The following is a 12,397-nucleotide window of genomic DNA, read 5'->3' on the forward strand; positions in this document are numbered from 1 at the left end:
ACTTGAGCAATACTGCTTTATGAGAGTATACTTGGAATACTGCATCCAGTTTTTATTGCTACGATGTAAAAAAGATGTTGAGATTAAAGAAAGAGTGCAGAGAAGAGCAACAAAGAGGATTAGGGCACTGGAGGCTAAAATATGCAAAGAAAGGGTGCAGAGAACTTTTGTGATGACCCGTAGTCTCTCAATATAACCCAAAACCCAAAACATATATTAAAGTCCGGTAAGGCCTTCAACTTAACTTCACTGTTTTATTTGGCACAGTTTAAAATCACAAAAGTAAGTAATGAGGCAAACAGAAAACCAAAACAAACAGCATTGATGAGAGTTCCGAAGCAAGCCAAGATAAACTCCAGGAAAATAACCGAAAAAAGTCCATGGGAAGAATGCCAACAAAGATAACCTCTTTCAAGTTGAACACTAAATTGACTCCTGCAAATTCTAACTGTGCAGTTGCATACTTATATACATAGCTCCCACCTGCAAGCCATGAGGAGGATCATGGTAATCTCCTCTTGAGTAGACCTCGCTTTTCCCTGATCCTCTCCTCCCTGTGTGACCTAGGATGGATAGGGGATGGGACTGGATCCCCTTCTGACTGCTCAGCCAGCCTCTGCCCTTCCCCAGCCTCCTCCACCACCTCTGGAGCCACACTCCCACTCCCTGTTGGCTGTTCCTCCTCTTCCTCAGAGTCAGTTTCCACCAGGGGCATGACAGTTTTGCTCCAACTCATTTAAAGGATATCAGGTTGAGGTGAATAGGGACTAATAGCAATTTACAATAGTGTTGCACAGCCCATAACAGGTAGGCACACACACACATGCACGCACACACACACACACACACACACACATACAAACTCATACCTTACTTAATGGATTTTGTGTTAGGGAAAGTTTGCACCTCTCTTCTTGTATAACACATCAAGTGAATAACAGACATGGGGCTCTGTTCTGCTTTCAAATACTTAGGACTTTATTAAACTGGAAACAGGAACTGAAATTAAAGAATTGATTCTGTGTATTTTGAAAAAAATGCATTTTTCACTATTACAATCTAATCATGGGAGTTTTCCCACAAAGTCTTTGTTTTTTATCTATTAAATATGATTGTTGAGTTAAAGAGCTCACACTCATCGTGTTCATTTTCTTTATGCTGAGCATTAATGTATAAGACTATGAAAGTTTTGCACCAATCTTTCTGTATCTGTATCTTCCAAGTGACCCCAAAGAATTAATTCCCATGCTTTACATCACTAGCCAGTTGCAAAATCAGCTGAAATTTCTGAAGAAGATTTTTGTTCACTTTTTTCCTCTCTGGTTGGTCTAAATTCAGAATTGTGAGCTGCTTATGTACTGCAAAGAAATGTTAAACTTCTTTTAGAACAATTATCTGGCTGCCAAACCATGGAAAACTGGCAGCTAGAGTATGAACATCGGAAATTGTGACTCTTCATGATGATTTTTTTAGATATGGAATAAATTTGATGATAGCTGAGTTTGAAATCATTCAAAATAAAGAAGCAATCATTTTATGCATCCAAATTTTTATAGAGAAAATTCCAATTGTAATACTCACACTGATTTTTACTGTTAGGAATGTCTGTTATATATTTTGATGAGCACAAGTTATTTTGCATAGTACAAGTGCACTTTGATCTACAGATTATTCTCTCATCTTTAATTATTTGTGTTTATTTATATCCCACCTTTATTATATTTACAAACAACTCAAGGTGGCAAGTATGCCAATACTCCTTCCTCCTCCTATTTTCCCTACAGCAAGAACCCTGTGAGGTGGGTTGGGCTGAAAGAGAGAATGACTGGTCCAAGATCACCTGGCTTGTTTTCATGCCTATGGCAGGACTAAAATTCCCAGCCCCCCAATTTCTTACCTGGCGCCTTAATCACTAAACCTCCTCTTCTCATTCTGTGGGACAAATCATTAATAAGCACTTGTAATGTCCAGTGCTAAGGAGAGATGGAATAAGATAAAGAGATGCCTCAGTATCAGCAGTGTACATCATAAAAATCAGAATCAGTTTTATTTTATCACTGGCATTAGAGAAAAATTGAAATAAATGTATTCTCTGGTGACACATGTACAAATTTTGATACCTGCGTGGACCTAGAACCACCTTCCCACCAGTGGTGGGATTCAAAAATTTTTACTACCTGTTTGTGGGTGTGGCTTGGTGGGCATGGCAGGGGAATGTTACTCAAAATCCCATTCCCTCCCCACCCCACTAATCTGCTTTCCAGCTCCGTTCTCCTGTGCAGGGCAACAGAAGAAGACCCAGCCAATCAGCTGGGACTCAGGAAGCAGAGAAGAGATGGGGGCAGGGCCAGTGAGAGGTGGTGTTTGCTGGTTCTCAGAATTGTGGTGGTGGTGGTGGTGTTTGCTGGTTCTCAAAATTTCCGCTACCGGTTCTCCAGAACTGGTCAGAACCTACTGAATACCACCTCTGCTTCACACTCTCATCTGTTCTGCCCGTGGAAGAAGGACACCCAACTATCATAGACAAAACACTGAATTTCTGTTTTTAAAGGAGAAAACACATTAGCTTGCTGCTCCAAGGATGACTAATTTGAATGTTCTCTTGGAAAAAAGAAATAATTATTTTCTTGTGGCCTCAAGACTTGGCAACAATGGTCAAACTAGCTCTATAATCTCTGCTAATCACAAAGGCTTGTTAAATTGATAGTTGGTTCAGATTTCACACAGAATGTTTTCTACTTTTTCTTCCTGTTATATATATTTTTATTCACAGTGAAGTTACAAAACTCATGCATGTCCAGAGGGAGCCATTAGAATTGGAAATGTCTAGAAATACATGTCAACGTACTGCAATGATAATTAATAAGCACTTGTAATGTCCAGTGCTAAGGAGAGATGGAATAAGATAAAGAGATGCCTCAGTATGAGCAGTGTACATCATAAAAATCAGAATCAGTTTTATTTTATCACTGGCATTAGAGAAAAATTGAAATAAATGTATTCTCTGGTGACACATGTACAAATTTTGATACCAGCATGGACCTAGAACACCTTGATATTGGATATCAATAATAATAATATTGATATTGGATCAGACTGTGCTTGGACAGCTAAGAGTGCTTATGTAGAAGTAAGAATAAAGAATATGATTTTCAAAGACATATCTCTATTGTAGCATACCTACATCTAATATACAAATATTTTCAAGAAAGAACACTTCACATTTAATCTTTGCAACTGGCAAGAAGGGAAACCCAGATACCAGGAAGTGGGGAGTGTTCAAAATTCAACTTAAAGCTGGCTGCTTCCTTCAAGGAAATATATTCTTTACCTAGGCTAGAAATGTATTGGAAGTGTACTACTTATTTTTTATGATAAGGTAAGGTGGGGCATATATGCAGATATGCACAGTTGCATAAGTGACACAGGTGAAAAGGAGGAAACTGAATGGGAATGCCAATCGATGCTGCAGGGAATGTGCCATCATTGTTTCTCAATCTGGATAGCGATGGGGACCAGATGGATGAGCACAATGTAAGCATGCATCCCTATTTCCTTAATTCCTTATTAGTTGGGCTTTATTGCTATAGCGATAGCATTTATAGCAATAGCAGCCAAGCTGGCACAGTGGTTAGAGTGCAGTATTGCAGGATACTTCTGCTGGCTGCTGGCTGCTTGCAATTTGGCAGTTCAAATCTCACCAGGCTCAAGGTTGACTCAGCCTTCCATCCTTCCGAGGTGGGTAAAATGAGGACCCAAATATGCTGACTCTGTAAATTGCTTAGAGAGGGCTGTAAAGAACTATAAAGTGGTATATAAGTCTTAAGTGCTATTGCTATTTAGACTTATATACTGCTTCACAGTGCTTTTCAGCCATCTCTAAGTGGTTTACAACATATTGCCCCCAACAATATGGCTTCTCATTTTATTGACCTCGGAAGGATGGAAGGTTGAGTCAACCTTGAGCCACTCAAGAACAAATTCCTGGAGTGAGCAGTGAGTTAGAGCTGCAGTACTGCATTCTGTCCACTGCGCCATTTCGGCTCTATCTTTGGTGAATTACAGGTAGTCCTCACTTACTGACCATAATTTGGACTGGTACTCTGTTGCTTTATAACTGCAATGCAGTTATAAAGTGAAAAATCATGTGACCCTGCTCAATTTATATCAGTAATGGCTTCAGTCATTAAACAAATCATTGTGAATTTTTAAGTGCAAACATGATCCCGACTTGCAACTTCTTGCTGGCTTCCCCAATGACTTTGCTCATCAGAAGCCAGCTGTGACGGTCGCAATCCCATGACTGCAAGATGATGTGGCTTATAATTGCATGCTGGTTGCTGAATACCTGAACTGTGATCATGGGGGGCACTGACAACTGCAATGGTAAGGACCGGTTAGCTATCATAACTGAACAATTGCTGAACAAGTGGTTGCTAAGCAAGGACTAGCTATGTTCTTAGTAGGAAGTTTTTAATATTGATTAAATTATATCTCCAGATATGGATTTTATCTGTCAGGAACCTTAGATATATTGTGGCTGAATTGCAGAAAATTACTGTGTGCACTCAGAAAAATTAAACTGATTCTAAACATTCTAAAGGAACCTTCTTAAGGAAATTTGATAGAAAAGAAAGATTGAATAATACTCTAGATTTCATTCATTGCTTAAAAGTTGGTCTGTATTATCTTGCATTAACTTACTAGACCAAAAAGTGGTGTTTTGTTTTTATCTATTTGTTCAGTATTCATGAACAATTCATTCATTATTCAATGTTCCAATTACTGTTCATATTTGGAAGGTACTTCTGACACGAATAAAGAAAAAACTTATTAAAAATTTTGCATTCTAGCAATATGGAGTTTTTATATATTATTATACTTTATACATTACACTCATTTTCTCTTTCATTTTTCTCTTTTTTTAATCTATTTAGTAATTAGCTTATATTAATGTGGGTTTTTTTTAACTAGCTTTCATTGAACTGGTTGAATTGTATTTACAGGTTTGGTTGACCCATTTTTGTTCTACTTTTACCTGAACTTCTACAAAAATCTATAAATTATACTGAAAATACTGTACTATTTTCTACCCATGTAACTCTGTATTTTATCCTTTCTCTTGATTTATCGTAAGCTCTAGGACCACAGTCCCACTGTGATATTTTGATGCTCACAGGTTCTTATGCTAATCCCACTGAAAATGCAGTTTTCCCAAAATCCTTATTTCTTGCATATAGCATTGCAGCCTATTCTGAGCCATAGCAAGTGGCATGGTTCAGAAATAAGTAGATTCTTTCTTTCTACTGTAAGTAGCAGGTATGTGCTGAAATATCATGTAAACTAAAAGCTGATTGTTGTAACATATGTGCTAGAAGTACTCCTTAAAATATTTTTGGCATAAAGTACCTCTGCCGGTGTATCAAAAGCTAAAATGCTTTCAAGAGCATGAATAGTATGTTTACATTCAAACATAAAAACTTTAAAGTCTTTTAGGTTTTTTTTAAAAAAGATAACAAGCTTCAAACTTAGTACAGTACAGTATTGTATTTTATATTGTATTCGGTTTTTTATTTTAATCCTATTACTGCCTAGAATCGTTGCTTTGGGATCTGTATAAAGGGAATGAATTGATTGCATGAATGAATGAAAATACATTCCCATGCACAAACAGCTAGGTTAGAATAATCTATGCTCTAACTGAAAGTTGCATGGTTTCAGTGCTTTGGTCTATATAGGAAACAAGGCAGGGCTGTTTTATTTAGACCTGGACTACAGTATGGTTTTGGACAGAAACATTTTAGGAGAAGATAAGAATAAAGAACAATCAGGACTAAAGGTATTCTTTGGCAATTGTGCACATAGGCATTAGTGTGGCAACTGAGTGGATACAACAGGGGAAAAAACACTGGGAAAATTGGGAAGGCCAGCTGTGCTGCTGTGTAGTATAGTGTCAGTGGAAAGATGAACACGAGAAAGCAGGAGACATTCAGGAGGCTGGTGAGGTGATGGGACATGCCATGCTGGGAACCACTGATAAAGGGGGAGGTATGTGGGCTGGTTAATTGGCAGAAGGAGAGGACATTTGGAAGGTTCGGAAAGGATGGGTTATGCTGCAGTTGGACTTGGGCAACTGAGGGAAGGGAGGGAAGAAGATGCAGGTAGATCAAGGAGGAACAAATTATGGGAAAATGTGTATTGGGGCTTAGATGTCAGAATGGAGCAGAAAAGGGAAGGAACAGAATGTGTTGGGAAATGGGGTTGGCATACAGGCAGGGATTTATTTATTTAGCATATGGCATTCAAGGCTAGGGAAGCTACAATGTTATGCATGCAGTAGAAGTCCAATCTCTTTGTTGCACCAGTGCACCACAAGAGGGCAAACTAGCTTCACACTGGTTGGGCTGCAGCTCCATCTCAGAGGGAGCTCATCTGGGATTTCCTTCCATGCTCTTCCGCTGATCACATCCAGGTAGATCCAGTACCAGTTCCAACTCCCCATGCAGAATGGAGCCAGCAGTTTCCTACCAACAAAATGGGGGTACTTATCTATCTACTTGCAAACAATGCTTTCAAACTGCTAGGTGGGTTGGAGCTAAGGACAAGAGATGGGAGCTCACTCTGTTCCCATGGAGCTGGACTCAAACCACAAGAGTGCTGGCAATTTCTCAGCACATGCAGCATCATTAAGTCTCTGGCCCACCGTGTCCCTGGAGATGTGGGGAAACGGCACATACTAGTTTTCCCTATTTGCCCTGCAAATCTCCCAGAGTTCTGCCCAATTTTGTTTCAGTCAATACCTGAAATAACCAAAACATTTTATTTATTTATTTTATTTATTAAGCAAGTATTAAGAGAACAGGTATAAGCATGGTTACGAATACATGAAATGGATACGAATAAAAAAGAAACAATAGGATAGGGACGGTAGGCACCAGCATGCTTATCGTCTGATTCTGCATTTCTGTTGAACTGTGACCAATATGTGAGGGTGTGGATCTAGGTTTTCTGTTCTACATGGATGTTGTAATCCTTTATTGTGGGTTTGAATCTTTGTACTCATTTAAAGAGCTCATTGCTGACTCAGAATATCAAGTGGGTATTTATAAATCATCAGATAAATATATTAAAATGACCGAGGCACCAGATAAATGAAGAATGACCACAGAGTCGCAGCACAACTTCTGACTTCATTTCCAAAAACTGCCACAGTCAAAGTAAACAGGAATTAATGATCAGGCAGTATCATGCTTGATGCAGATCTCTGGATTAGCCAAAAATTTCACTGATGACACTGTCATTGTTAATGTCTTTCTCACTGTAAGGCCAGTGAAAGCAGAGGGATGGCAGGCACTTCATTTCTTATCTTTGAAGTTAAAAATAGAGAGGTAGAAATGTTATTAATAGATAGTATCATAACCGAGAATGGCGGAATACCCTAATAGGAACTGTCCTTCTGGATTACATTAAGAGAATGACATAGTTTTTCTGTCATTGGTTATTCCATATTAAAAACTTCCTGGTCATACTTTTATCCTTCAGAGTTTTCATGAAGTGCAAAAAGAACGTAGATATCTCATGTATAATTGGAAATGTATCTCCCACTTGATCCTCGTAGTAGGGTAGCCTGAGGACACCTCTCGTTCTATAGTTCTGTGTGACCTGAATTAAAACCATTCAATAATTGCATTTCACTGGAGGGGGAAAAATAAGACTGTAAGAATAACTGATATAACTAGACAAGCATTAAATTAGAAATGTTTATGGAAGACCTGGGCAGCTTGTTAAGATTATATTTCAGTTTGACAATTGGAAGAATAAGATTATTGATCCTCTACAATGCAGAAAATAGTGACTGTAAAAACAACATGGGAATTTAGAAGAATTCTGAGTATGCGAAGTAACAATGAGCAAAGGATGGAAAGTATTATGTGGCTTCATGCCAGTCAGAGATTGTGAAGAACTTAGATCTTCAGGAGAACTTAGCAATAATAAATGTGAGAAAGTTTATTAGATGCCTTTTGATCCATCAAAATGAATAGGATTGAACTATAAAATGTTATACATGCTTTTGAAGAATTAATTGATAAGTGCAAGAAGAAGTTTATGATGGAAGTAAAGCCATCATGATAATTTTATAGATTTAAACTGTGTTTTATTCTGCTTTTATTGCACACTGCCCAGAATCACATTAATGAGATGGGTAGCTATATAATTTTGATAAATAAAATAAATAAAGCATATATGAGAACAAATGCAATACTTCGCAAATGGTTAAGTGATCGGGGTGTATTACAAGGAAGTATGAAATCCCCTTGGTGGTTTAATGCATTTAGGACAAAATGTGTACAGAGTATTTTTTTTGTTGAAGACATGAAATCTATTTTAAAAACAAATTTGTAACTGAAAGTCAGATTGCATGATAAAGTGTGGATATGGAGCTGAAAATTAATGTATCAAAGATCAAGTGGAGTAGCCAATTGCAGTTTATAAGATCCAATGTACCATAAATTACAAAAGTTGGCTTAATTGTTAAAATAACAATACAAGAGTAATGATTTCAAAATCATGGATAAACCATCCTGGATAAATTATTCATAAAATGTAGTTAATACTTTGAAGAAATAAATAAATGAATAGAACAGTTGGATGAATACATATTTTACATTACAATATTGACCTATTTTATATGCATACATAACTTGTGGTTCTGGAGAATATGGTTACCAAGTCTGGACCACATGATTACCAAGTCTTGATCCTATTGTTAATAGTGTATTAATTCTTTCAAATTAATACACTATTAACAATAGGATCAAAGGAAGATCAATAGGATCAATAGGAACCACTGTCGCTCTGAAGTTGCAATGGTACATTATTCTTAGGATATAGATAGCAATTATTTTGAAGAGGTTTCTGCTGGGTTCATAGCCCTCCTCTCCGCTCTGCTAAAGCTTGGCTGCACTTTGCGCCATGAAAAATGCATGTGTTGTGTTGCTAGAGCTTGACAGTTCTTAAGATTGGGAAGCAACTGAAATTAAATAATTTCTTATGAACAATACTTTGAGAGTGTGAATTTTTCCAATATGTTTTTTTTTTCAGAATTATTTTTCAGTCTTCTCATTGTTTTGCCATACATTTGTTCTATAATTCATTCTTCATTCATTCTCTCCATCTATATGGCCAGACCTCAATGTACTGTTTTAATCACTAGTCAATCACTTTTGTATTCAACTCTTATTCGTTCACTATCCATTTAATGTAGACCAAAAATCATGTTGCTTTCCTCCATGCAGACTGGAGTATCCATTCCCACTGCCTTTATTCCTCTTTTTCCCTGATATACCCAACTCTCATTGACAGATAATGTAGGCAGAAGCCAACCATTTAATGTTTTAATTTTTAATAATAGACTTATTTGATGGCACATTTTTATGGCATTTTGATTTAAAATCCAAGAGTCTGATTATATGTGGATTGGCTTACCTGTAAGTGTGAAGGAATGTGAGAATGACCTTGGAACACTGGTAGTCAAGGGGCAGGAAGGATCAGATAAAATAAAAACAACAGGCAGAGAAAGAAACCTAAAAAGAATCAGTCCTGACTTATCAGATGGCAATAAGAAAAGATTGGAAGTTTGTACTGTCAGATGTGTAAGATTCTGTTAAATGTATCCTTACAATAAAATAGAATTAATTCATCTTGTCGTGTTTCCAGTCTGACCTATTTGGGAGGTTGATGGTGAGTATATAAATGATATATGGGTACTTCTTAAAAAGTGTTACTATATACCAGTTAGTCCTTGACTTATGATCACACTTGAGCCCAACATTTCTGTGGGTAAGTGAGATATTTGTAAAGTGAATTTTGCCCCATTTTATGACCTTTCTTGTCATAGTTGTTAAGTGAATCACTGAATTTGTTAAGTGAGTAACACAACTGTTAAGTGAATCTGGCTTCCCCATTGACTTTGCACAAAAGCGATCACAGGACTCCAGGACCATCATAAGTATGAACCAGTTGCCAAGTATCTGAATTTTGATCACCTGACTATGGGGATGCTGCAATGGTTATAAGTGTGAAAAATGGTCATAAGTCCATTTTTTCAATGCTGTAAGTTTGAATAGAAAGGGCTGTAAAGCACTGTAAAGTGGTATATAAGTCTAAGTGCTATTGCTATTGTTATTTTAAAATTCTTAATATAAAATACAAATGAAAATAAAAACAATGGGGAAGATGGTAAGGGGAAAAGGAAAAAGAAATAAGAGAGGAGGAGAAGAAGGAAAAAAGTAGTAATTTATAAGTAAGTAAATTACATAACAAAATTATAATCTCAACTTTTCATTTGTGTGAAGTACTACCCATTAAATATACCAACAACCTATTTAATCATCAAAACCCAAAATCAAATTTTCATTTTTATTTTTTTCAAGTAGAAAGGTCAGAAGTGGTTTCCAAGTGGAAACCTTGTACCTTTCTTGTTACCACAGTCATGTGGCAGATTAGTACACACACGCGTCCTGCAAATTAGGGGGTGTGCATAAGCGCATAGGGGGCATGCATAAGCGCACCAATCGTGCCTACCGTCCCTGTCCTATTGTTTTTTATTTTTCTTATAAGTATCTATCTCATGTATTCAAAACTATATTTATTCTTATACCTGTATCTTGTAAGCGATTGACAAATAAATACTGAAATTAATATTCTCATGAGACATGCATGCTTTTCTTTTTTTCCTCAGGGATGCATTATTGAAATAATAATGAACAAAGAAAGCAGATTCTCAATATCCTACTCACAGTTCAAAACTTACTCTTCAGCATAAGAAAATATGGGGGTTCGTAGAAGAATGCATGAATGTATGTATGATATATATGAATGAATCATTATCAATGTAAATGAGCTGCTGTGATAATAATGAAATATGACTATAATTCATTGAGATGTTCATGGCAAATTAGAATTCACAATCTCCCAGTTTCTAGCATGGTGCCTTTAACCATTAGAGTAAACTGGCTGTTATCTGTTTTGGGTTTCTTTATTTTTTTTTTCTTTCTCTTTTCTTTATAACTTTTGGCATGGTTATTTTTTTTCTTGGTATTCAATTCATAAAAGCAATTCATAAAAGAGAAAAAAATCACAAGAAAGTATTAAAAACTACAGTGCCATCTTGGGGATTCTATGTGCAAGGCTTTGATGCCATTTAATCACAACTTTACCCATACGCGATTGAATTATATGAAACTAAAAGGAGCTGTATATATAAATGTGCCTCTGTCTTTATTATTTGTAAATGAGAGTTGGGTATGTCAGGAGAAAACAAACAAATGCACTGAAAACTTCAGTTGATATGAAGGAAAACAACAAGAGACATGACTCACATTAAATGAATGAATTGAACTGAATGCATAATTGATTGAGCACACTAAGGTGGTTCGGTCATATTGAGAGACTGAATGAAAACTGAATCACAGAACAAATGTATGACAGAATGGTGAATAGACTGAAGTTGGATGAGGTGAGAAATTGTTATAAAAAGTCACACTGTCGAAGCATTTGCTCATAAGAAATTATCTAATTTTAGTTGCTTGCTAGTCTTCAAGCTGAGAAGTTCTAGCAATATCTATTGCCCTTTCTTATTTCTAGATCCTTCAACTCAATCCCTCAAATTGCCAGAATAATCAAAATGCTTTAATGGCAACTAATCTTATATCATATCATTTGGGATTAGCAATTACAAAAAACAGCCAACTGAATTTACAGCAGTCCCAACTCACTATAGCGAGACATTTAAAGAACAGGAAACAATGTATAAGTAGAAACAAGGATAATTTGCAAGGATACAAAAATACAGAGAGATGTAAACTAATTAGTTATTTTCCCCTATATCCATCTAATCTCTTTTCCTTACTACTCTTTGTGCCATTTGCAAAATGTCAAAATGGAGTAGCTAATGGGTTTGTATCCACAGAATTGCAAATCAAATCATTTTTTTTACTTCAGCCATAGACCTGCATAAATATATGTCTCATTGCAGCAGTAATGATTATACATTATAATGATTATACAGTTTAATTGGAAAGCAACTTTTCAGATATCTGTCCAGAGAAAAATGTCACAAGCTCATATAGGAAAAGGCTATGCATTTGAACATATGGAGTTCTGTTCACATGCCATATTACATCACTACTGTTTGCAGCACAAGACATACATATGCTCCTACATTTTGACACTCTAAATGGGTCTTGCTAGCATAACAATGTAAGTATTCTTTTGTTAGAGTCAGGATCATGGGCTTAAATCATCTTACTGCATGAAATAACACATAATTTTATGTCAGGTTATAACTTGTTGGGTTATGGTATAGCTCAATAATTTGCAAACCTTAAACATCTTA

This window comes from Pseudonaja textilis, chromosome 1 (assembly GCF_049901715.1).
Source record: "Pseudonaja textilis isolate UNSWEBS1 chromosome 1, rPseTex1.2, whole genome shotgun sequence".
In the NCBI taxonomy this organism is placed as follows: domain Eukaryota; kingdom Metazoa; phylum Chordata; class Lepidosauria; order Squamata; family Elapidae; genus Pseudonaja; species Pseudonaja textilis.